The sequence below is a fragment of the Piliocolobus tephrosceles genome, chromosome 6 (genome assembly GCF_002776525.5).
Source record: "Piliocolobus tephrosceles isolate RC106 chromosome 6, ASM277652v3, whole genome shotgun sequence".
In the NCBI taxonomy this organism is placed as follows: Eukaryota; Metazoa; Chordata; class Mammalia; order Primates; family Cercopithecidae; genus Piliocolobus; species Piliocolobus tephrosceles.
This window is the reverse complement of record NC_045439.1, coordinates 94,650,461-94,672,398: the sequence shown is the minus strand read 5'-3', so window position 1 is coordinate 94,672,398 and position 21,938 is coordinate 94,650,461. Positions and strand designations below refer to the sequence as shown.

Below are 21,938 nucleotides of genomic sequence, written 5' to 3'. Positions count from 1 at the left end.
AAATAGTAGAATCTCCTTTTTTGAGAAAATGTCTCCCAAAACCCAAGCTGAAATAACATTTTTTGTCAGTCATCCTTTGAAGTAAAAATGATATTCCATTAAAGTGGTTAATTCACTTCATGACTTAGTCACACGAGGGTTTTTTCTCAGGCAGTCTGTAGGAATGTTTATGTATACTTCCCATTTCATCACTTGAAATATTAAAAAGATATATTCAAGGATTAAGATGTAAAATTTTCACTCCTTCATCATAGACATTCTTTTTATTTTTGAGACTGGGCCTTGTTCTGTCACCTAGGCTGGAATGCAGTAGCATGACCACAGCTCACTGTAGCCTCAACCTTCTGGGCTCAATCAATCCTCCTGGCTCAGCCTGCCAAGTAGCTGGGACTAGAAGCATGCAACCACCATGTCCATCTAATTTTTGTATTTTTAGTAGAGATGGGGTTTCGTCATGTTGGCCAGGCTAATCGCAAACTCTTGACCTCAGGTGATCTGCCCATCTTGGCCTCCCAAAGTGCTGGGATTACAGGCCTGAGTCACTGCCCAGCCCACCGTTCCTTTTTAAACCTTTAAACATTTCCTATGCATAGTAGTCATACCATGACTACTAGTAGTTTGGTGTTACTGCCTTTATTTGTGCTAAAGTACCAGCATTTTAACCCACCATTGTATCTGCACCATTACAGCAAATGTCACCATGTTAGTATTCCTGTCAAAATAGTTTGGACCTGGGGGTCTGAGGGCCACACTTTGGGAACCATTGAAATAGGTACTTACACCTACTATATATCATATCTTTTCATCTACAGGATTTTTAAAAACTTGATTGCAGTTAATGTTTTTGTAATTTTTAAAATATGGTTTTGATGGGTTTCAGTCCAGAGCAACAACACGTATTTTATTTTGCTTATGCTGAAGTTTACTAGACAAATACTAACCTAATAGAATGAGGTCCTAAATCTAGTTGCAGTTTCTTTAGCCAAAAAAAAAAAAAAAAAAAAGCAAACACAAACAAAAAAAACCCCAAAACTAAAAATGTACAAATGGTCCATATGGTGTATTCCCAATGTATGCTGCAGAATTTGAAGAAGAAAATGCAATAGTCCGTAAGTGGTGTTCTTTAAGAATAGGATTGGGCCAGGTGCAGTGGCTCACACCTGTAATCCCAGCACTTTGGGAGGCGGAGGCGGGCGGATCACGAGATCAAGAGATAGAGAAACCCCGTCTCTACTAAAAATACAGAAAATTAACTGGGGATGGTGACGGGCACCTATAGTCCCAGCTACTCTGGAGGCTGATTCAGGAGAATGACGTGAACCCGGGAGGCTGAGCTTGCAGCGAGCCAGGATCGCGCCACTGCATCCAGCCTGGGAGACAGAGCAAGACTCCATCTCAAAAAAAAAAATTGGATTAATTCTGAAGAGTTTCAGCCTGTAAAGAGATTTGGGACACTGTAAGAGAGGAATAAGAAGAATGAGAATAGTAAAATAAATAATTATTGAAGAGATATACTGTTAATGATGTCCTCCTTCAATACAACTTGTTTTTTTGTTTTTGTTTTTGTTTTTGAGATGGAGTCTTTCTCTGTCACCAGGCTGGACTGCAGTGGCACATCTCAGCTCTCTGAATCCTCTGCCTCCCGGGTTCAAGTGATTTCCCTTCCTCAGCCTCCTGAGTAGCTGGGACTACAGGCACATGCCACCACGCCTGGATAATTTTTATTTTAGTGGAGACGGGGTTTCACCACATTGATCAGGATGTCTCCATCTCCCGACCTCGTGATCTACCCACCTCAGCCTCCCAAAGTGCCAGGATTAGAGGCGTGAGCCACCACGTCCACCCAACTTGTTTTTCTTAAAAGAATCTTTGGTAAGTATTTGGTTTCTGGCCGGGCGTGGTGGCTCAAGCCTGTAATCCCAGCACTTTGGGAGGCCCAGACGGGCGGATCACGAGGTCAGGAGACAGAGACCATCCTGGCTAACACGGTGAAACCCCGTCTCTACTAAAAAAACAAAAAACTAGCCGGGCGAGGTGGCGGGCGCCTGTAGTCCCAGCTACTCCGGCGGCTGAGGGAGGAGAACGGCGTAAACCCGGGAGGCGGAGCTTGCAGTAAGCTGAGATCGGGCCACTGCACTCCAGCCTGGGCGACAGAGCGAGACTCCGTCTCAAAAAAAAAAAAAAAAAAAAAAAGTATTCGGTTTCTGTGGCTTCGGCTATAATTCAGATTACAGTTTTGAAAGCAGTATTTCCTAACGTTGTTTGTGCAAAATGGTTTTCCATGACTTGAACCTAGTTCTTCTGAAGCTAATATATAATAATAATGGCTTTTCCCCAATTTATAACAGAAAACATTGCAACATAACAGAATAAATGTCTATTAGTGGGTGAAAGCACATAATGCTTAGTTCATTAGCTTTTTTAAAAAATCACATGTAATTGTGTTCTGAAAATATATGTATAGTAATGGCATTTATTGGTATTACTTGATTCGTGTGATAGAATAAAATGTTAGAATTTTATGGTGTTTGAATTAGTTATCTATTGCTCTGTAACAAATTTAGCAGCTTAAAACAACAAATGTTATCTCACAGTTTCTGTGGGTCAGGATTCTGTGCAGTTTACCTTGGGTTCACTGGCTTGGCCTCTCACCAGGCAGTGAAGGTGTTGATGGCAGCTGTGATCATCCCAAGGCAGGATAGGGAGAGAATCCATCTCCAAGCTTGCATTGGCAGGATTCATCTCAGAGGCTGTTGGACTGGGCCTCCGTTTCTAGATGACCATTGGTCGGAGGCCTTTTACAACACCTCGCCATGCGCGTCACTCCATAGGGCACCTCATCACATGGCAACTGGCTTCCATCAGAGGGAGCAATGGAAAGAGCAGGAGAAGGGTGACCAAGGCAGGCATCGTAGTCTCCTTGTAGCCTCACCTCAGAAGGGATGTTATTACTTTTGCTGTATTCTCTTTGTTAGAAGTGAGTCACTAGGTCCAGGAGTGGGAATTTTACAAGGGCATGAATGGCAGGAGGTGACAGTGATCAGGGCCATTTAGAGGCTGCCTACCGGTGTTGAAGAAAATTGTTGACTTCTATGAGCTGTAGCAGCAGACAGTGCTATGCAAGGATGGCTGTCTCAGAAGTCCAGCTCCTCACTTGGGTTTTAATGTGTTGCCTTTCCCCCCACACATTTTGTTTAAATCCATGGTCATCTTGCCATTTAGTGGTGTGGTTTAGTTTTATATTTGGATTAATCTGTATGTAAATGTCTAACATAGGTGTCTCTGTGTTAAACAGGAATACTGTTCATTTTCTTCACCGATATGGTTTGTGGACTCTGATGAGCCAAATCTGACATAAGTTCTGGAATGTCTAGAAGATGCTAAGAACAACAATTTGGTGAGGAAAGGAGCCAAGCAATTTTCTGTTTTCCTCATGAACATGATATTTAGAAATTGAATGTTAAGAGATAATATGATTAAAAAGCATGCTTAATGACTATAATCTTAGAGGATTTAAAGTCTGGGAATTTTAAGTCCTCTGAATCTTTCTTACTACCAGGATTCTCTTTATTATTTACCACATGTATAACCTTAGTTTAGATTAGGAATTCAGAATCTCTTTTTCCCTGAATTCTAACCATTAAGAGCCAAGCAAGCATTTTGGGTAGAGACCACTAGCCAAGGTGAGAAGTAGAAAAAAGACCAAGGTAGAAGTGAAGGTAGGGATGGGGAGAATGACACCAGAATGACACCAGAACTAGTAGGAGGGAATTGCCTCTTTTTTTTTTTTTTTTTTTTGGAGATAGAGTCTCACTCTGTTGCCCAGGCTGGAGTGCAGTGGTGTGATCTCAGCTCACTGCAAGCTCTGCCTCCCGGGTTCATGCCATTCTTCTGCCTCAGCCCCCCGAGTAGCTGTACAGCCATCTGCCACCATGCCCAGCTAATTTTTTGTGTGTTTTTAGTAGAGACAGAGTTTCATCATGTTAGCCAGGATGGTCTCAATCTCCTGACCACCTGATCCACCCGCCTCGGCCTCCCAAAGTGCTGGAATTATAGGTGTGACCCACCGCACCTGGTGGGAATTGCCTTTTCTTTCAAGGGACTGTAAGTCTGCAGTAAAAGTCAATGGTATTCAAATTAAAAGTTTTGTTTTTATTTTTAGTATGTAAAGAAATATAACTTTCCATGTTGGAAAAATTTTAAGAACCCTTTTTTAATTATAAAACTCATAAGCAGCCATTGTTGAGAAAATTAGTAAAGTACAGAAAAGAAAAAGAAAAAAATTAAAGTCTTCCATAATTTCTCTACCTAATATTGCCACTATTGACAGTTGACATTATGGCCATTTTCTACCAGTATATATTTTTTCTTTGGTAGTAAAATACATATCCCTTATAGATATGTTTAAATAGTTGAGGTCATATTCTCTATAATTTTATATTCTTTTTTTTTTTCTTGAGATGAAGTCTCGCTCTGTGGCCCAGGCTGGAGTGCAGTGGCGTGATCTGCACTCACTGCAAGCTCCGCCTCCCGGGTTCACATCATTCTCCTGCCTCAGCCTCCCCAGTAGCTGGGACTACAGGTGCCCACCACCATGCCCGGCTAATTTTTGTATTTTTTAGTAGAGATGGGGCTTCACCATGTTAGCCAGGATGGTCTTGATCTCCTGATCTCATGTTCTGCCTGCCTCGGCCTCCCAAAGTGCTAGGATTACAGGTGTCAGCCACTGTACCCGGCCCTTTTATATTCTTTTAAAAAGTATTTACTGTATTTTACCATGATGTCATAGTGTTTATAGAAAAAAAATCATTATTTTCAGTTGACATGATTGTTTACCTGAAAATATCCAAAGGAACCAAATGAAAAAAACAATTTTTAAGATTAGTGGCTAAAATCTCTTTATATAAAAATCAATATCCTTCCCCAATGCTAGCTATAATAATATAGAAGATATAGTGATACAATATTTTTTCAGGTTTTTCAGGTGTTTCAGCAAAAATTAAATATCTAGGAATAAACAGATGTGCAGGACTTTTATCAAGGACATGACAAAATTTTGCTGAGTGGAATGAAAGATTTGCATTCTATGTTCCTGGATGAGCAGATTTCATGCTATAAATATGTTAGTTATCACCATGTCTTCATATTAATTTATAAATATAATTTCTGCTGGGCACAGTGGCTCATACCTGTAATCCCAAAACTTTGGGAAGCTGAGGTGAGTAGATGACAATTAGCTGGGTGTCTGTGGCACACACTTGTAGTTCCAACTACTCCTGAGGCTGAGGCAGGAGGATCACTTGAGCTTGGGAGGCAGAGGTTGCAGTGAGCCGAGATCATGTCTCTGAACTCCAGCCTAGGTGACAGAGTGAGACCGTGTCTCAAAAAAAAAAAAAAAGAGAAAAAAAGTGTGTGTATATATTTTATATACATATACATTTTGTATATATATATATACAAATTTCAGTACAGATTCCAGCAGATTTATTTTTGGCACTTGACAAAACAACTCTAAAATTTGTTTAGAAGTATAAATAATAAAAAAAAATCAAGTATAGACTCTTTCAACCAGATATTAAATAAAATATTGTAGACTAGCCCTGGGCCAGACAGATAAAGGCAATGGAAGTTTAGAACCAGAGTCATGCAAATGAGAATTTAATATAAGGAAAAGGTGGTATTTTACCTTAATAGTGAAAAGATAGATTATTCTGTAAATAGTTTTAGGAGAACTGGCCATTTGTGGAAGTTTGAATCTTAACTTCAGTTTTTGTCAAAATAAGTTGTAGTTAGTTTAAACACATCTAAAATTCTTAAAAATTAGAAGAGAAGAACTTCAGTTGAATGATATTTTAAGAGTTAAGGCTGAGGGTAGGCACAGTGGTTCATGCCTGTAATCCCAGCACTTTTCGAGGCCAAGGTGGGAGGATTGCTTGAGCCCAGGAGTTCGAGATCAGCCTGGGCAACATAACAAGACTCTCTCTCTCTCTCTAGATATAGATATACGTATAAATATATATATACAAGTACAAAAAAGAGTTAAGTTTTGTGTGGAGAGCCATGAAGATAAGAGGTAAAAATTAAAGGTTTGATGGACACATGTTTACATCTCCAGCAAGGGGGTTGATGGGAAAGAATGATAGACATAGCTCCTTTACTGCTACCTCCTTTTAGGGAGTTGCTTCTGAACATCTAAAGATACCAGTTTTATAATAGCAGAAATGAGTTATTTTTCAGTGTCTAAAACATTACATAACATACATACATACATACATAAACATGTTCTTGTTCATAAAGTTAAATGAAGTAGGATATAAAATGGGGCCTAGTGTTTAAAAAATAAATATATTTACATGAAGGAGAAAACAACTCGCCTCACACTCTTACAGCCTCTGCCGGTTTACCATAACCTAGTTTCTTGAGAGAATAAGCTACATGTCTTCACCTTTTTTCACTGAGCTCACTATAATCTGGATTCTGCCTTCATCGTTGTGCTAAAATTTACCTCCTAGTTGCCAAATCCAGTGGCTCCCCTCTTAGTCCCCAAATTGACCCCTTTGCAGTATTTTGATGCTGTTGATTGTTCCTTTGTTGAAGCATTCCTCCATTCTTCATGTCCACCAATAAAGAGTTGGTTAAATAAAAATTATAGTGTAGTTTTATAATAGAATATTCTGTTGTAGACCAAAAAATGCAGGCAGTCTTTCCATAAGAGCATGTGCAGACTTCTAAGATATATTAAGTAAAAAAGTGAGGCATAAAATATTGTGTATAATCTGACCCCTTTAGTATACAGTGTAAAAAAATCTATGTCTGTGTTTGTTTATACTTACTTTTTTCTCCCCTGGTGGATACGGGAAACTGTGTATAGTAGAACACAATTTAAAAAAAACTGTGGCTTCTGTGCCAGGACCTGTAATAATTGGGTATAAAAGACAAAAAAGGCATGTCCATGTCCTCTGGGAAGAGACATGATAATCGAATGGGACTTGTATCAGATTCTTTTCTCCTGTTTTGATCTTATCACCTGCCTTGGTCTCCTCTGATCTCTTCTTCCTTGGCCTACTTCTTTCTTCTCTTTTCATTCTGTGCTTTCTCTGAGTAATCTTTGACTCCCATTACTTAAGTCATGACCTGTGTTCCAGGGATTCCTAAATCCGTATTCATCTTGAGTTTCAAACCCATATATCTGTCTGTATATCATATATGTTAGGGAATCTCACTTGGAGTGACATGGGTGTTCAAAATGATGATATTTAAAACTTCATGTATCTACCTCTTAGCACTGTATCAGCCCCATCATGTGTTCCATCAATAATTCTCCTTGTCATTGTGGGTGGGACAAAATGAAATAATCAAACTAGTCACCCATGCCCAAACCTGGGAACTGTCCTAGTGTTCTTTTATATACTACTGCTCTCTGATCCCCACCCCCCACAAACTAGTACATTTCTAAGACCTGTCCTTCTGAATGTCTCTTACTATTTTCCTTGTGATCTCAGTTTCTTCCTCCTATCCCTCAAATGCTTTTTGTGTGTGTGCAGTGGGGGAAGAGAGTAAAATTAAAATTCATGGAACATGTACTACCCTGTCTTTGTTTCATTCTTTCTTTCTTTCCTTTTTTTTTTTTTTTTTTTTGTGATGAAGTCTCACTCTTGTCCCCCAGGCTGGAGTGCAATGGTGGAATCTTGGCTCACTGCAACCTCCACCTCCTGGGTTCAAGTGATTCCCTGCCTTAGCCTCCTGAGTAGCTGGGATTACAGGCTACTGTAATACATGCCCAGCTAATTTTTGTATTTTTTAATAGAGATGAGGTTTCATCATGTTGGCCAGGCTGGTCTCAAACTCCTGACCTCAGGTGATCCTCCTGCCTCAGCCTCTGAAATTGCTGGCATTACAGGTGTGAGCCACTGTGCCCGGCCACTACCCTGCCTGTCTTGTTGCTTGGTATGACTCCACTACCCTGCTGCCTCTCTCCCCCTGCAGCGGGATAATTTAGGAATCAGAGAGACTGAGGGGTTGATGAAGATATGTATTATTATTTAGGTGCACTGGCCCAGTCAGATTAACATCTAAAGGACTGAACCCTGAACAAAGAGTCAGGTTACCTTTTAAGCATTTTGTGAGGTAGAGGGGAGATCTGTGCAGGGAGAAGCATATTACAGAAGCAAGAAACAAAGACAGTTATTCAGTTGAGACATGCATTACATTGTTTCTTACTTTTCAAAGAAAAACATGTTTTACAACTTGATTTTATCTGTCTAGTGACCTTGCAGCTGCACAGCTAGAGAAACAGGGTCTTCACAATGCCTAGGAAAGGAGGAGAGATAAGGCTCACTAGCCTCAGAAAAACAGGCAGTTAATTTTTAAAGGACTCCACCTCTTTTTATTTTCTAGGGGGAATTGGTTTTTTTTTTTTTTTTTACATACAGCTGAGTTTTTGCTTACACATTCTTTTTTTTTTTTTTAATTACATTTTAAGTTCTAGGGTACATGTGCATAATGTGCAGTTTTGTCACATATGCATACATGTACCATGTTGGTGTGCTGCACCCATTAAGTTGTCATTTACATTACATATATCTCCTAATGCTATCCCTCCCCACTCCCCTCCACCCTACAACAGGCCCCGGTGTGTGTGATGTTCCCCATCCTGTGTCCAAGTGTTCTGATTGTTCAATTCCCACCTATGAGTGAGAACATGCGGTGTTTGGTTTTCTGTCCTTGTGATAGTTTGCTGAGAATGATGGTTTCCAGCTGCATCCATGTCCCTACAAAGGACATGAACTCATCCTTTTTATGGCTGCATAGTATTCCATGGTGTATATGTGCCACATTTTCCTAATCCAGTCTATCATTGCTGGACATTTGGGTTGGTTCCAAGTCTTTGCTATTGTGAATAGTGCCACAATAAACATACGTGTGCATGTGTCTTTATAGCAGCATGATTTATAATCCTTTGGGTATATACCCCGTAATGGGATGGCTGGGTCAAATGGTATTTCTAGTTCCAGATCCTTGGGGAATGGCCACACTGTCTTCCACAATGGTTGAACTAGTTTACAGTCCCACCAACAGTGTATAAGTGTTCCTATTTCTCCACAACCTCTCCAGCACCTGTTGTTTCCTGACTTTTTTATGATCACCCTTCTAACTGGTGTGAGATGGTATCTCATTGTGGTTTTGATTTGCATTTCTCTGATGACCACTGTTGATGAGCATTTTTTCATGTGTCTATTGACTGCATAAATGTCTTCTTTTGAGAAGTGTCTGTTCATATCCTTTGCCCCTTTTTGATGGGGTTGTTTGATTTTTTCTTGTAAATTTAAGTTCTTTGTAGATTCTGGATATTAGCTCTTTGTCAGATGAGTAGATTGCAAAAATTTTCTCCCATTCTGTAGGTTGCCTATTCACTCTGATGGTAATTTCACATTCTTTAATTTCTTTTAATTCCTGTTTCACCCCAGCCCTCCTGTAGCCCCTTCTGCGCTAGAGGTCAGAGTGTCCTGTCCAGGTCTGTGTCCACATCACCCTGCCTCATCTTCATTATGTACTTAGCACAAAGCAGAGCACATTGGGTGCATAACAAATCCACACTGGGGCTTGGCTTCCTTTTAAGCATGAGGATTTTTGGTGGATCCTAATTTATGGTTCAACCTTCCTGTTTCCACCTTCTTCATTGATAACCTTCGGAAGGCTTATTCTTTGCTTTGTTAACCCATTCTAATCCTGTGTCTTCTTTTTTTGTCCTTTGTAAACCTGCTTCTTTCTCTTCATCTCTTTTCTTGGTCAGAGACACCCATAAAATTGTTCCCTACCAAGTGAAGCGAGTTGCCTTATTAGATCCCATTTGAGTCACCTTATACATTGGAAAACATTTTAAACAATGAAAACCACACTTGTGCACATAGTCTATCTTGCTTACTTCCTTAAAGTAAATGTGCTTACAACACAATTTGGACTTAAACATGGAAATTTACAGTTATTCTTTGCAGTTTCCTAGTGAATTATTATTTTTTAGACAGACACTTAAGAGCCTACTAAGTATCAAGTGTTTTGCAGGTTTATTTAATCTTTACCATTCTGGGAAAGTTTTCATTTCTTTCTTTTACAAATGAGTAGACTCAAATTAGGGAAATAGATATGATATCCAAGGTCATCTAGATTTCCAGGCTCTGTCTGCTGGATCACATTTGCTTTTGTAGTTTTAACTGACTGTGATTGGAATATATAATTTTATAAGCCATGTGTAACAACACTGCCTGTGTGTTTTTTTCTTCTTTTTTTCTTTTTTGGTAGCCTCATTAATGCATTGATGTTCTCTTGTTTGAAGTTGTAAGTTTCTAAGAAAACAAGGTAGCAATGAGAAATTGGACAATGTCTGGAACTTCCTTCCTCTGCCTTTATTGTTGTCATTCCGCTAGTTATCAGTTGTATTGATTATACCCCAAGCCATAGTAACATTCTTAAAATAGAGACTCCTGAAAATATTTTAAAGAGGTTTTTTTTATATTTGTAAGCTACAGTTGAGCAGTAACAAACTTTTTTATTTCCTTCTGGATTGATTACAGTAGTCATAACGTTATTGATGTCCTCTAAGGGCTCTTTAACATAATGCTTATTTACTGAAATGTGTTTTATAGCTTCATCAGCAACTGAAGTGCTGGATATGTGGACTCTGCAGATTATATAACCCTCCTAAGCACCTGGATGTTGAGATGCCAGATCAACCACTACCCATGGGTGAGGTAAAGTAAAAATTCTCTAGTGTTCAAGAGCTAAAATAAATTGTCTCAAACAAAAGTCAAACTAGGATGATTTTTTTTTTTTATTATTCAAGTCATTTAGAAGTTCGTTTTTCTGTTCCTATTGAATTGTTTTGTTTGTTCTGTTTTAGATACTAAAAATAACCTTTTCATTCTTTGGAGCTGCTAGCATTTAGTATGACAGGTAAAAAATTGCCCTTTTCCCTAACACCTGATTTTTGTTGTTAATATTCCTGGTGTCCATAAATGTTCTTGCTTCTTTCATTGTTTGTCTTTGCTCACTGAATTACCTTCACCTAGAAATGTCATCTCTTTAAGTCTGTCTCTGCTTCTTAAGGACTCGCCCACATGTTATCTCCTGCAAGCAACAGAAATCACCACTAGGTCACCACTACCCCTAACTTCTTCCTGGATTTACCTATTTAGGCCTCTGTTATTGACTTTTTAGTATAATACATGAGAATTTAGCCTTATACCACCCTTTCCCTTCCTCAAATATTATCTTTAGTCATATAAGTAATCACTAATTGTCATTAGGACTTTGTAAAGCCAAGTTTTCTAGAATATTTAGGATAGAATATTTTGCTTTCTTGATGGTGTTTTTAGTTTTGCAGTGTCTTCCTCCTAATAGTACTTTTTAATTAAAAAAATTCTGTTGTAGCCCTTCCCATGAGATCTCCTTCTCTTCCAAAGTCTTTGGCTCCTCTGTGCCCATTTTGGCAGATTGTTCTTTGGGTTGGCTGTGCAGATGTCATCTCCTAGAGTAGATCCATAGTTTCCTGGATCCCATGTCTTATTTCTTGGCTTTCCCTTTGTCATTTTACCTGACTATGTCCTCAAGTAAAACCCTAAGAAAGCATGGAGTGGTATATTTTCTGATCTCTAGCTTCTGGAAAAAATACAATCCAGTGTTTGGGTTATGGAGACAATCTGAGATAGGTTTGAATCTTGGTTCTACTGCTTATTAGCTGTATGCCCTTGGGCTGATTCCCTAAGTGCTCTATGCATCAATTTTCCATTTGCAAAATGGGGGAGCCAGTAATAGTATTAGTCCCTATGTTTCTAGGGAGCTATGAGGATTAAATGAGTTGGTACTTGTAAACCATTTAGAACAGTGCCTGGTGCATAGCACATCCCCATCACTATTCTCTTTTGTCATAGTCTACCCTCACACTTGATGGATAGTTTGGTTGATTATGTATTTGTAGGTTGAGGATAATTTTACCTTAGAATTTCGTAGTCTGTGCTGTTGTCTTCTAACCAGTTGTGGTGGTGGAGCCTCAGGTCATCCTGAGTTTCCCTCATTTATGCATGACTTTCTGGAAGCTTTTAGGAGTTTGTCTTTTCCTCGGTGAGCTGAAATAGCACAACATTGTACTTAGTGTGGGTCTTTTTTTCATTCATTGTGCTGGATACACCAAATGGACAGGCCTATGGATGGGGTCTTTCAAAGATGGAATCTTGAACCTGGTCATATTTTTGTTAACTTTCTCTTTTCCATTTTATTTGTTTGTTTTGAAATGTCTGTTAATTGGATTTTAGTCCTCTTGTCTTGAGTCTTGTATCTCACGTTATTTCTAAATCTTTTTTAAATTTTAAGTTCTGGAATATTTTTCTTATCTTTTGACTTTTAGGAAATTTTATTTGGATAGGCATAAATTTAAGTTTTGTTTTGGTTATTTATTGTTGCTTAACCAATTTTCCCAACACTTAATGGCATAAAACCACACATTTGTCTATCTGTCACTACTGTATGGGTTAACTGGGGATAGCTGGACAATTTTTCTGCTGGTCTCATTTGGCATCTCTCACTGTGCGGTTAGATGGTGTCAGGGACTGGCCGTCTGGATGCTCAGCTGCAGTGGAGTGTCTGAGATGGCTTCTTCACCCACAGGTCTGCTGTCTTGGTGTGTCTTCATGTGGCCTTCCTCTCTGCATAGTATCTCATCCTCTCGGGCCTCTTCATGTGGCTTGTCTTTCTCCAAGAGGATAGCCAATTGTTATTTTTGGCTTCCAGAAGCACAGAAGTGGAGCTGCCAGGTGTTCTTAAGGCTTAGACCTGGAGCAGGTCCAGTGTCATTTCTACCAAATTCTCTAGGTTAAATTGAGTCTTGGGGCCAACCCAGATTCACTGTGGGATGGGCCTGTCCAAGGACATGGTGACAGGAGGTGTGGCTCATTGGGGACCAAGTCCCAAGATGAACCCTGAGTTCTAAGAACTTTTTCTTCTCTGATTATTCCTTATTCATGTTCTATTTTGTTTTATTCATGTAATACATTCACAAGTGTCTTTATGAAGTGATTTTGATAGTCTTTTGTCTGCTCCCTAGCATCTCTTTGTTCTTTAATAAATTTTTTTCTTAGTTTACTTTGGTCTTATTTTACTTTGTAAAGCCTTTCCTTAAATATCTATTTTATGTTGTTTATCATTTGTAGTCTTTTTTTTTTTTTTTTTTTTTGAGATGGAGTTTCACTCTTGTTTCCCAGCCTGGAGTGCAATGGCATGATCTTGGCTTGCCGCAATCTTTAGCTCCTGGGTTCAAGCGATTCTCCTGCCTCAGCCTTGTAAGTAGCTGGGATTATAGGCATGTGCCACCAAGCCCGACTAATTTTTGTATTTGTTTCTCCATGTTGGTCAAGCTGGTTTCAAATTCCTGACCTCAGGGGCTATGCCCAAGTCAGCCTCCCAAATTGCTGGGATTAAAGTCATGAACCACTGTGCTGGCCTGTATTCTCTTTTTTTTTTAATTCCCCTTTTTGTTCATTCATATATGAGAGAAGTACTAAAAGACTGGGACACTGGGTGTGGTGGCTTACACCTACAATCTCAGGGCTTTGGGAGACTGATGTGGGAGGATCACTTGAGCCCAGGAACTCGAGACTAATTTAGGCAACATCGTGAGACCACATCTTTATGAAAATAAATAAAAAAAATAGCCAGGTGTGGTGACACCCACCTGTAGGCCCAACTACTTGGGAGGCTGAGGCAGGAGGATCGCTTGAGCCCAGAATGTTGAGGCTGAAGTGAGCTGTGATCATCCCACTGCATTCCTGCATTCTAGCCTGGGTGAAAGAGCAAGACCCTGCCTCAATAAATAAATAAAGAAATAAATAAAATAAATAAATACAAATAAAAAATAAAAAAAAAATTGATTGGGAGTTCTTCTTGGCAACTGATAGCTTTTAGAGGGGAATGTATGCTGATTCCTAATTGTTATCCTTTAACCCTCTATCTTATCTCCTGGTGCAATCATAAATGATGGCTGGAACCTCCACTTTTGTTTGCTTTGCTCCATTAATTAACCATTTTCCATTTACTGTCATTGTCTAAATAAGGTGAATTCTCTTCTGTTGGTAATCCTATTTCTTTTTTTGTAATTGTGTGTTTATATGTTTCTTCTTCACTGTATTTCTAGTGGAGTCTTAGGACAAAGAGCAGATGGTGGAAATATGTGTTCAGTGTTCAGTTTTTTCTGTAAGACTTCTGCAACTTGTGTTTTTCACTGAATATCACAGGGACTTAATGCATATAGAGCTACCTTGTTTTTCATGATTGTGCCTACAATTCTATGGAGAAATATAATTTGTGAATTACCTGATGAAATTTTCCTAATTTTGAATCATCCTTGCATTCCTATAAAAAACACTGTTAGAACGGCTATAGTAATATTTTATTTTTGCATTTTTACTTCTGTATTAAAGAAGATTAAGGTTTTGCTTGTTTCCTTTAAGGCTCTTATTTCATATCAAGGGTGTGCAGGGCTAACTTGGGAAGCTTTACATCTTTTTTCTAAGACCTAGGATGTAGATCTAGTTTACACAGTAATTTTTGCCTGCAGGAATATTTTGCCTCCCATGGGACATTTGGAAATATCTGGAAACATTTTTGTGGTCACAACTGGCCATGGTCGGGAGGTCTTATTGGCATCCCGTGGGTAGAGGGGATGTTATTAAATGTCCCACAACACACCAGGAGAAGCCTCCACAAAGAATTGTCTGACCCAATATATCAATATTGCTGAGGGTGACAAACCCTGGTTTAAATAAAAGTCCAATTTGGAGGATGAGTCTTTGTCTTTTTCCTTCTTCTCGCTTGAACCCAGGAGGTGGAGGTTGCAGTGAGCCAAGAGTGTGCCACTGTACTCCAGTCTGGATGACAAAGGTGAAACTCTGTCTCAAAAGAAAAAAAAAATCATAAATATCTTCAGTTTCGAACATTTGAGTAATTCTCTAATCTCCTTTATAAGTAACTACTAATGTGGAATAATTGAAAGACATTGTATTTGGAATGGAATGTAATTTGTAAATTCTGGCTTTACCTCTAACTCATGATATGCCTTTGAGCAAATTGTTTTATGTGAATTGTTGGATTTGGTTTTCTGGAAAACAAAAGCTCTGAACTTTTAGCACTAAAATTATATTTAATACTAATCAGTACTTAACCTGTATGTGGTTACTTTTTGGAAGAGAAACTGCTGAATTTTTAAAATTTTATGTTTGCATAAAAGGAGAATTTGAGAATATTTTAGGGACCACTTGCTGGAGGTAGTGAAACTCTCATTGAAAAATCATTCAAAGACATTTGTCTTAGTCTGTTTGATAGTGTTGTAACAGAATAACAGAGAGTGAGTAATTTATAAAGAACAGTCATTTATTTTCTGACTGTTCTGGAGTCTGGGAAATCCAAGATGAAAATATCAACATTTGGTGTCTCAGTGCCTTCTTGTTTCATCCTCACATGGTAGCAGGCAGAAGGGCAGGAGAGCAAGCTAGTCCAATGTGTGAAGCCTCATTCATAAGGGCCTTAATCCCATAAATGAGGAAAGAGCCCTCTTGGCCTAATGACATTTTAAAAGTCCTACCTGTTAATATCATCACATTGACAACATCAACAGATGAATTTTGGAGGGAATACATTCCAACAGTAGCAAATTTAGTAGGGCAAATTCCAAAGACATTGAGCTTAGGCCAGTTGTCAGTCATGGGTATAATTTTAGACGTTTTCAGGCTCTGAAGCTTTGCATTTAAATTTAAACTTCGGAACAAAGATCTATATCTCTGCATTGACCAAATAGAATGTATGTGAATTCCATGGTCTTGATTGTTTTAAAAGATTTTTTTCTCTTTGGGGTCTTATAATTAATTTAGGCTTTCATTTTCTTGGTTTGGAATTTATTAATCTAAAATATACTTTAGAGGGCTTCAGAACTAAAGAAGTAGTGTTGTAAGCTTGTTTTTGTTTGTTTTTTTGAGACAGAGTCGTATGTCACTCAGGATGGAGTGCAGTAGCGTGGTCATGTAACCTTGAACTCCTGGGTTCAAGCAATCCTCCTGAGTAGCTGGGACTATAGGCCGGTGCCCTACATGACAGAGTGAGACTCTATATTTAAAAAAAATAAATTAGGCCGGCGCGGTGGCTCAAGCCTGTAATCCCAGCACTTTGGGAGGCTGAGACGGGTGGATCACAAGGTCAGGAGATCGAGACCATCCTGGCTAACACGGTGAAACCCCGTCTCTACTAAAAAATACAAAAAACTAGCCGGGCGAGGTGGCGGGCGCCTGTAGTCCCAGCTACTTGGGAGGCTGAGGCAGGAGAATAGGGTAAACCCGGGAGGCGGAGCTTGCAGTGAGCTGAGATCCGGTCACTGCACTCTAGCCCGGGCGACAGAGTGAGACTCCGTCTCAAAAAAATAAATAGATAAAAATAAAAATAAAATAAAATAAATAAATTAATTAAATTAAAAGTAAATAAATAAATGATGTCTTATTTCATAATAGTTGTGACTTTGTAAAGCTTTTAAACCTGCTTTACCCAGAGTCTAACTTTTAAATAAAATACAGGATATAAAAGGTGGGAGCCTCTTGAATGGACTGTAAGGGCTTTTTCTCTCTCCCCATAGGATAGATATATTCTGTTTCTTGTCCCCCATTGAGTCAAGAATAATTTAACTTTTGGCATAAGAAACTACTAAAGAAAACAGGTTGAATAAGCTAATATTTTTCTTCTTTTTGCAGGATATAGAAGACTTAGATCACTATGAGATGAAAGAAGAGCGTATTAGTGGGAAAAAGTTGGAGGATGAAGGAATTGAAAAAGAAAATTGGGTGATATTAGAGAAAATTAGGAAGACTGAAAGGTAAGACCATTTAAATGTGTAATTGTGTACAAATATCTGGAGGCTGGACTTTTTGGTCAAGTAATTATAGTCAACACCAGGCAATTCATGAACATGCCGATCTCAGCTGCTCTCTTCCTCCATTCCTGCTTTAGTGGTAGATTCAGTCATTTGTTTATTGGTTTTGAGACAGGGTCTTGCTCTGTCACCTGGGCTAGGGTGCGGGGGCACAATCATAGTTCACTGTAGCCTTTATCTCCCAGGCTCCAGTGGTCCTCCTGCCTCCAGTGGTCCTCCTGCCTCCAGTGGTCGTCCTGCTTCAGCCTCCCAAGTGTCTCAGACTATAGGCATATGCCACCACACCACTTTTTGATTTTTAGTAGAGATGAGTTCTCACTGTGTTGACCATGCTGGTCTTGAACACCTGAGTTCAAGCAGTCCTCTTACCTCGGCCTGCCCAAGTGCTGGGATTACAGACATGAGCCACTCTGCCTAGCTACGCTCATATGCTTTGCTGCCCAGGGTTATCTTTCTCATCTATGAATAGCCACTTTTTATCCTGTTCATCTGCTCTTCACATCCTGAACCACCAGCTGATCCCTGTATATGCCCCTTTCCACCTGTCTATGCTGTTTTCTCTGCTGACCTTCCTTCTGCGGCATCTGTATATTCAAATTCATTCTCTCCTACAAAACACAACTCAAATTATTTCTCCTTCATGAAGCTGACTTTGGTCCATCCTGCTCTAGATATGGTTAGACAGTACATATCTTTTGGATGGTTGCTATGAAAAATAAATTTAAATGATGGATGTATATACAAAAAAAGCTAGACAGAGTAGGAAAATATCAAATGATTGTCTGAACACTTACTGCTTCCTGCCTTGTACTAGAGCTATTTACCAACTCCACAATATCCGAGGACCAGTTACTTTGTATTGGGCACAGGTTCTCCAAAACAGGGAATGAATTGTTAGGCAAGTAGATGCCAGATGTTGAAATCAGATAGATAACTCTCCCTCCTTCCATCTTATTTATATGTTAATTTAATTGGTAATTTTTCATACGGCAAAGAAATTTAGCCAATCCCCCACATCTTGATTATTTAAAAAACTGAGATTGTAGCATTTGAATTAATGTTACTGTACTTTCTGTGTCTTGTGATCAATTCCAGTTTGAGTTATCTTCAAAACAAGTATAAATTATTGAACACTTTTGCATGACTGATACTATGCTAAATACTTTATACTTTATAGATCTTTTCATTTAGTCATCATAGCAACTGTGTGAAATAGGTGCTCTTCATATTTTAGAGATAGGAAAGCTTCTCATATTTTATAGATATGAAATGAGTTTGTGGTTACATAGCTAGGAAGTAATATTTTTATAAACTTGATTTTTTTTCTCCTTCAAAGTCTAGTACAGTCTTTAAAACCATTGGTTTCACATGACCAAAAAGTAATTCCATTTCTCTATAGTCTTAGGGTATGATATCAATATTTTTCATCTTTAGAGAAGTCCCTGCACTGAAAAACTGAAACCAGTTGCATGTAAGCACACATGGTTCCCAGTGTCTTAATGTGTGAACTAGACCATCTGTGTAATATTCTTGCTTGTCGTCTTATGAATGGAAGCCTATTTGAGTTAATAATGTGTCACCTTGAGTGTCTTCCAGTATTTTCAAAAATTGCTGGGGTTTGGAATAGACTCATACTGAATTCTATGCTTCTGTAGAGTCCATGGTGGTCTGAACATGTTGGCTAGAGTTTTTCAGGTGATAAGAAAAAGGAAATGGACCAGACTTGTGTCTAATTTTATATTCTCTTCAAACTTCATAATGCTTCATTTAATGGGACTTTTTCTTTTTTTTTAGATGGAGTTTCACTCTGTCACCCAGGCTGGAGTGCAATGGCACGGTCTTGGCTCACTGCAACCTCTGCCTCCCGGGTAAAAGCAATTCTCCTGCCTCATCCTTCTGAGTAGCTGGGACTACAGGCATGCACCACCACACTCAGCTAATTTTTGTATTTTTAGTAGAGACTGGGTTTCACTATGTTCGCCAGGCTGGTCTCAAACTCCTGATGTTGTGATCTGCACACCTCAGCCTCCCAAAGTGCTGGGATTACAGGCATGAGCCACTGTGCCTGGCCTTTTTTTACTTCTGAAATTGTTAAGTGGTGATCCAATTTTATTGTAATCTTTTTCTTTTTTCTTTTGAGATGGAGTCTTGCTCTGTGGCCCAGGCCAGAGTGCAGTGGCACCATCTCAGCTCAGTACTACCTCCACCTTCCGGGTTCAAGTGATTCTCTTGCCTCAGCTTCCCTAGTAGCTGGGAATACAGGCACGTGCTTCCACACCTGGCCAACTTTTGTATTTTTTTAGTATAGATGGGGTTTCATCCTGATGGCCAAGCTGGTTCCAAACTCTTGGCCTCACATGATCCACCCGCCTCAGCCTCCCAAAGTGCTGGGATTACAGGTGTGAGCCCCCTGCCTGGCTACTGTAATCTTTTGGAGCAGGTTGAAATACCTTAAATCTTTAAATTAGTTGGCTCAGTAGACCCTGGTAAACAGTGGCTTTTGTGTTTCAGGCTGCAGTGTCTGGGTCAGTGCAAGCTTCAGATAGACTTATGGAAGAGCTCAGGGACATATACAGATCACAGAGTTATAAGACAGGTAAGGATCTCTAAATTCATGCTCTTCTGATTGTTCTTTTGTTCTTTTCTTTTGTCAGATTATAAATATCATTTCTTAAAATTGGACAGAAATGGAAATGCTTATTAGCTTTATTTTGTGAATCTCAAATGCAATCAAGTTCCAAAAGATGTAGGGGGTAAGATAGGATGAGTTTACTTATTTTTGGATTTAAAGAAATTGTTTTTATAAGCCCATTGGAATTGTTTTTGTCATCTTCCTGATAGAGTGAACATTTACATGATTTTTATCTTCTGGCAAAAAGCTCAAGCAATATGGCTTTATAAGTAAATAAAAGTAATACGTTTCATTATACAGGGAATGATTGCCAAGTTGATTTTTGTGATTTTTTTCCCCCAAGTTTGAAAGCAACATAATCAACTCTTATTGTGGAGGTAGTTATGTTATTACTTTTGAAATATATAGATAGAATACACCTGTAGCCCCAGCTATGAGGGGTGGTGGGAGGCTGAGGCAGGAAGATCTTTTGAGCTAGGAGAAGTCAAGGCTGCAATGAACTGTGATTGCACCATTATATTCCAGCCTGGATGACAGAGTGAGACACCCTGTCTCATAAAACAAAAAAAAGTGGGGAGTGGGAGTTGGGATACATATTGGGTATGTATATATAGGACAGTTGTAGAAAAATACCGATTCTTTAGTGATTTAACTTTTGACAGTTCTTGGCCAGGCGCGGTGGTTCAAGCCTGTAATCCCAGCACTTTGGGAGGCCGAGGTGGGCGGATCACGAAGTCAGGAGATGGAGACCATCCTGGCTAACACGGTGAAACCCCGTCTCTACTAAAAATACAAAAAAAAAAAGAAATTAGCCGGGCGTGGTGGCGGTCGCCTGTAGTCCCAGCTACTCCAGAGGCTGAGGTGGGAGAATGGTGTGAACCTGGGAAGCGGAGCTTGCAGTGAGCCAAGATCGCGCCACTGGAGGCAACAGAGCAAGACTCCGTCAAAAAAAAAAAAAAAAAAAAAACTTTTAACAGTTCTGTCCATGGCAAATTTTTCTCCTAAAACACACTGGCTAATAATACAAGTTTAGGAAAGCATAGCAAACTTTTTTTGAATTCTTGAGAAAATTATGTACATGTGACTGTTTTCCTTTAGAATGACTACAAACCCTAAACCCCCTTATTAGATTAGATTTAGGCTACTATGATCTCTTTGGGACACTTATCCTAAAGGAGCTGGAAGCCATAGTGGCCTCTATTCTTCTTGGGAATATAGAGCAGCTGAAGATCTCCTCTTTCTGGAACTTACCCTGGGTGCTCTATTTTAGCTTTCAGATTGGTTCATTTTTGACTTAGTAAAAATAATAATAATAATAATAATCTTTCTGTTTGAATTGTTTTTTTGTTTTGTAATTCTCAAGGTTGACCCTGATAGTCCCTTGCACAGTGATCTTCAGATCTTAAAAGAAAAACAAGGGATAGGAGACATTTTGCTTATCTTTCAAGGTAAGAAAATTGTTACGAGACTCTATATCCTTCTAATGGGGGTGTATTTGTACAAGTGTTTGGAAAACAGTTTGGTAAAGTGGAAGATACTCATACCCTATGGTTCAGGAATCTCATGGATATATACTCCACAAGAATGAGTACGTAGGTGCCGGGAGACACAGGAATGTTCAGAGCAGCATTGTTTATAATAGCCCCAAACAGAAAATAACCCAAATGTTCATTCCAGTAAAATGGAGAATTGTGGTATTCATAAAATGGCTTACAGCTATGTGGGACAAGATGGGCGAATCTTGAACACTATGTTAAGCAATAGAGACCAGACCCCCAAAACCTATTTTGTACAATTCCCTCTATATAGAGTTCAAAAATAGGCAAAACTCATGTTGGTTAGGGCATACATTCTTAGTGGAGGCAATATCACTGGCAGTGGAGTGAAAATTGGTCCTTAGAGTGAAAGAAAATCTTACCTATTATAATGGTCTGCTGCCCTCCAAAGGGCCATAGGACATAAATGAAAAGAGAACTGAGAAATACTTATTTATGGATTCATACTTGGGCAGTAAAACTGTCAAGAAAAGAGAGGTGATTACACACAGGGTAGGTTGAGGAGTCCATCTAGGTGGGAGGTAGGGAGGTGTGAACTGAAAGATACATTTATGGGCTTCTTGGATCCTGGCTCTAATATCTTTCTGGAGCAGGCTGGTGGTTACATGGGCAAATAATTTAGAGTAACTTGTTAAGGTCTACCTTAAGGTATATTTTGTGCACTTTTCTGAATGTGTTATATTTAATAAAGTATTTTTAAGATACCTAAAATAAAGGTTACAAAAGAATAACAATGGAATCTAGAAAAAATGTTAATGATCTAATATGGAATCTAGATAAGATGTAATGG

At 39.0% G+C, this 21,938-nt stretch overlaps 1 pseudogene; it reads left to right on the top strand.

Moving 5' to 3' along the window:
* The first annotated feature begins 1,069 nt into the window (after nt 1–1,069).
* Nucleotides 1,070–21,015, top strand: LOC111522911 (annotated as a pseudogene).
* Nucleotides 21,016–21,938: the final 923 nt, after the last annotated feature.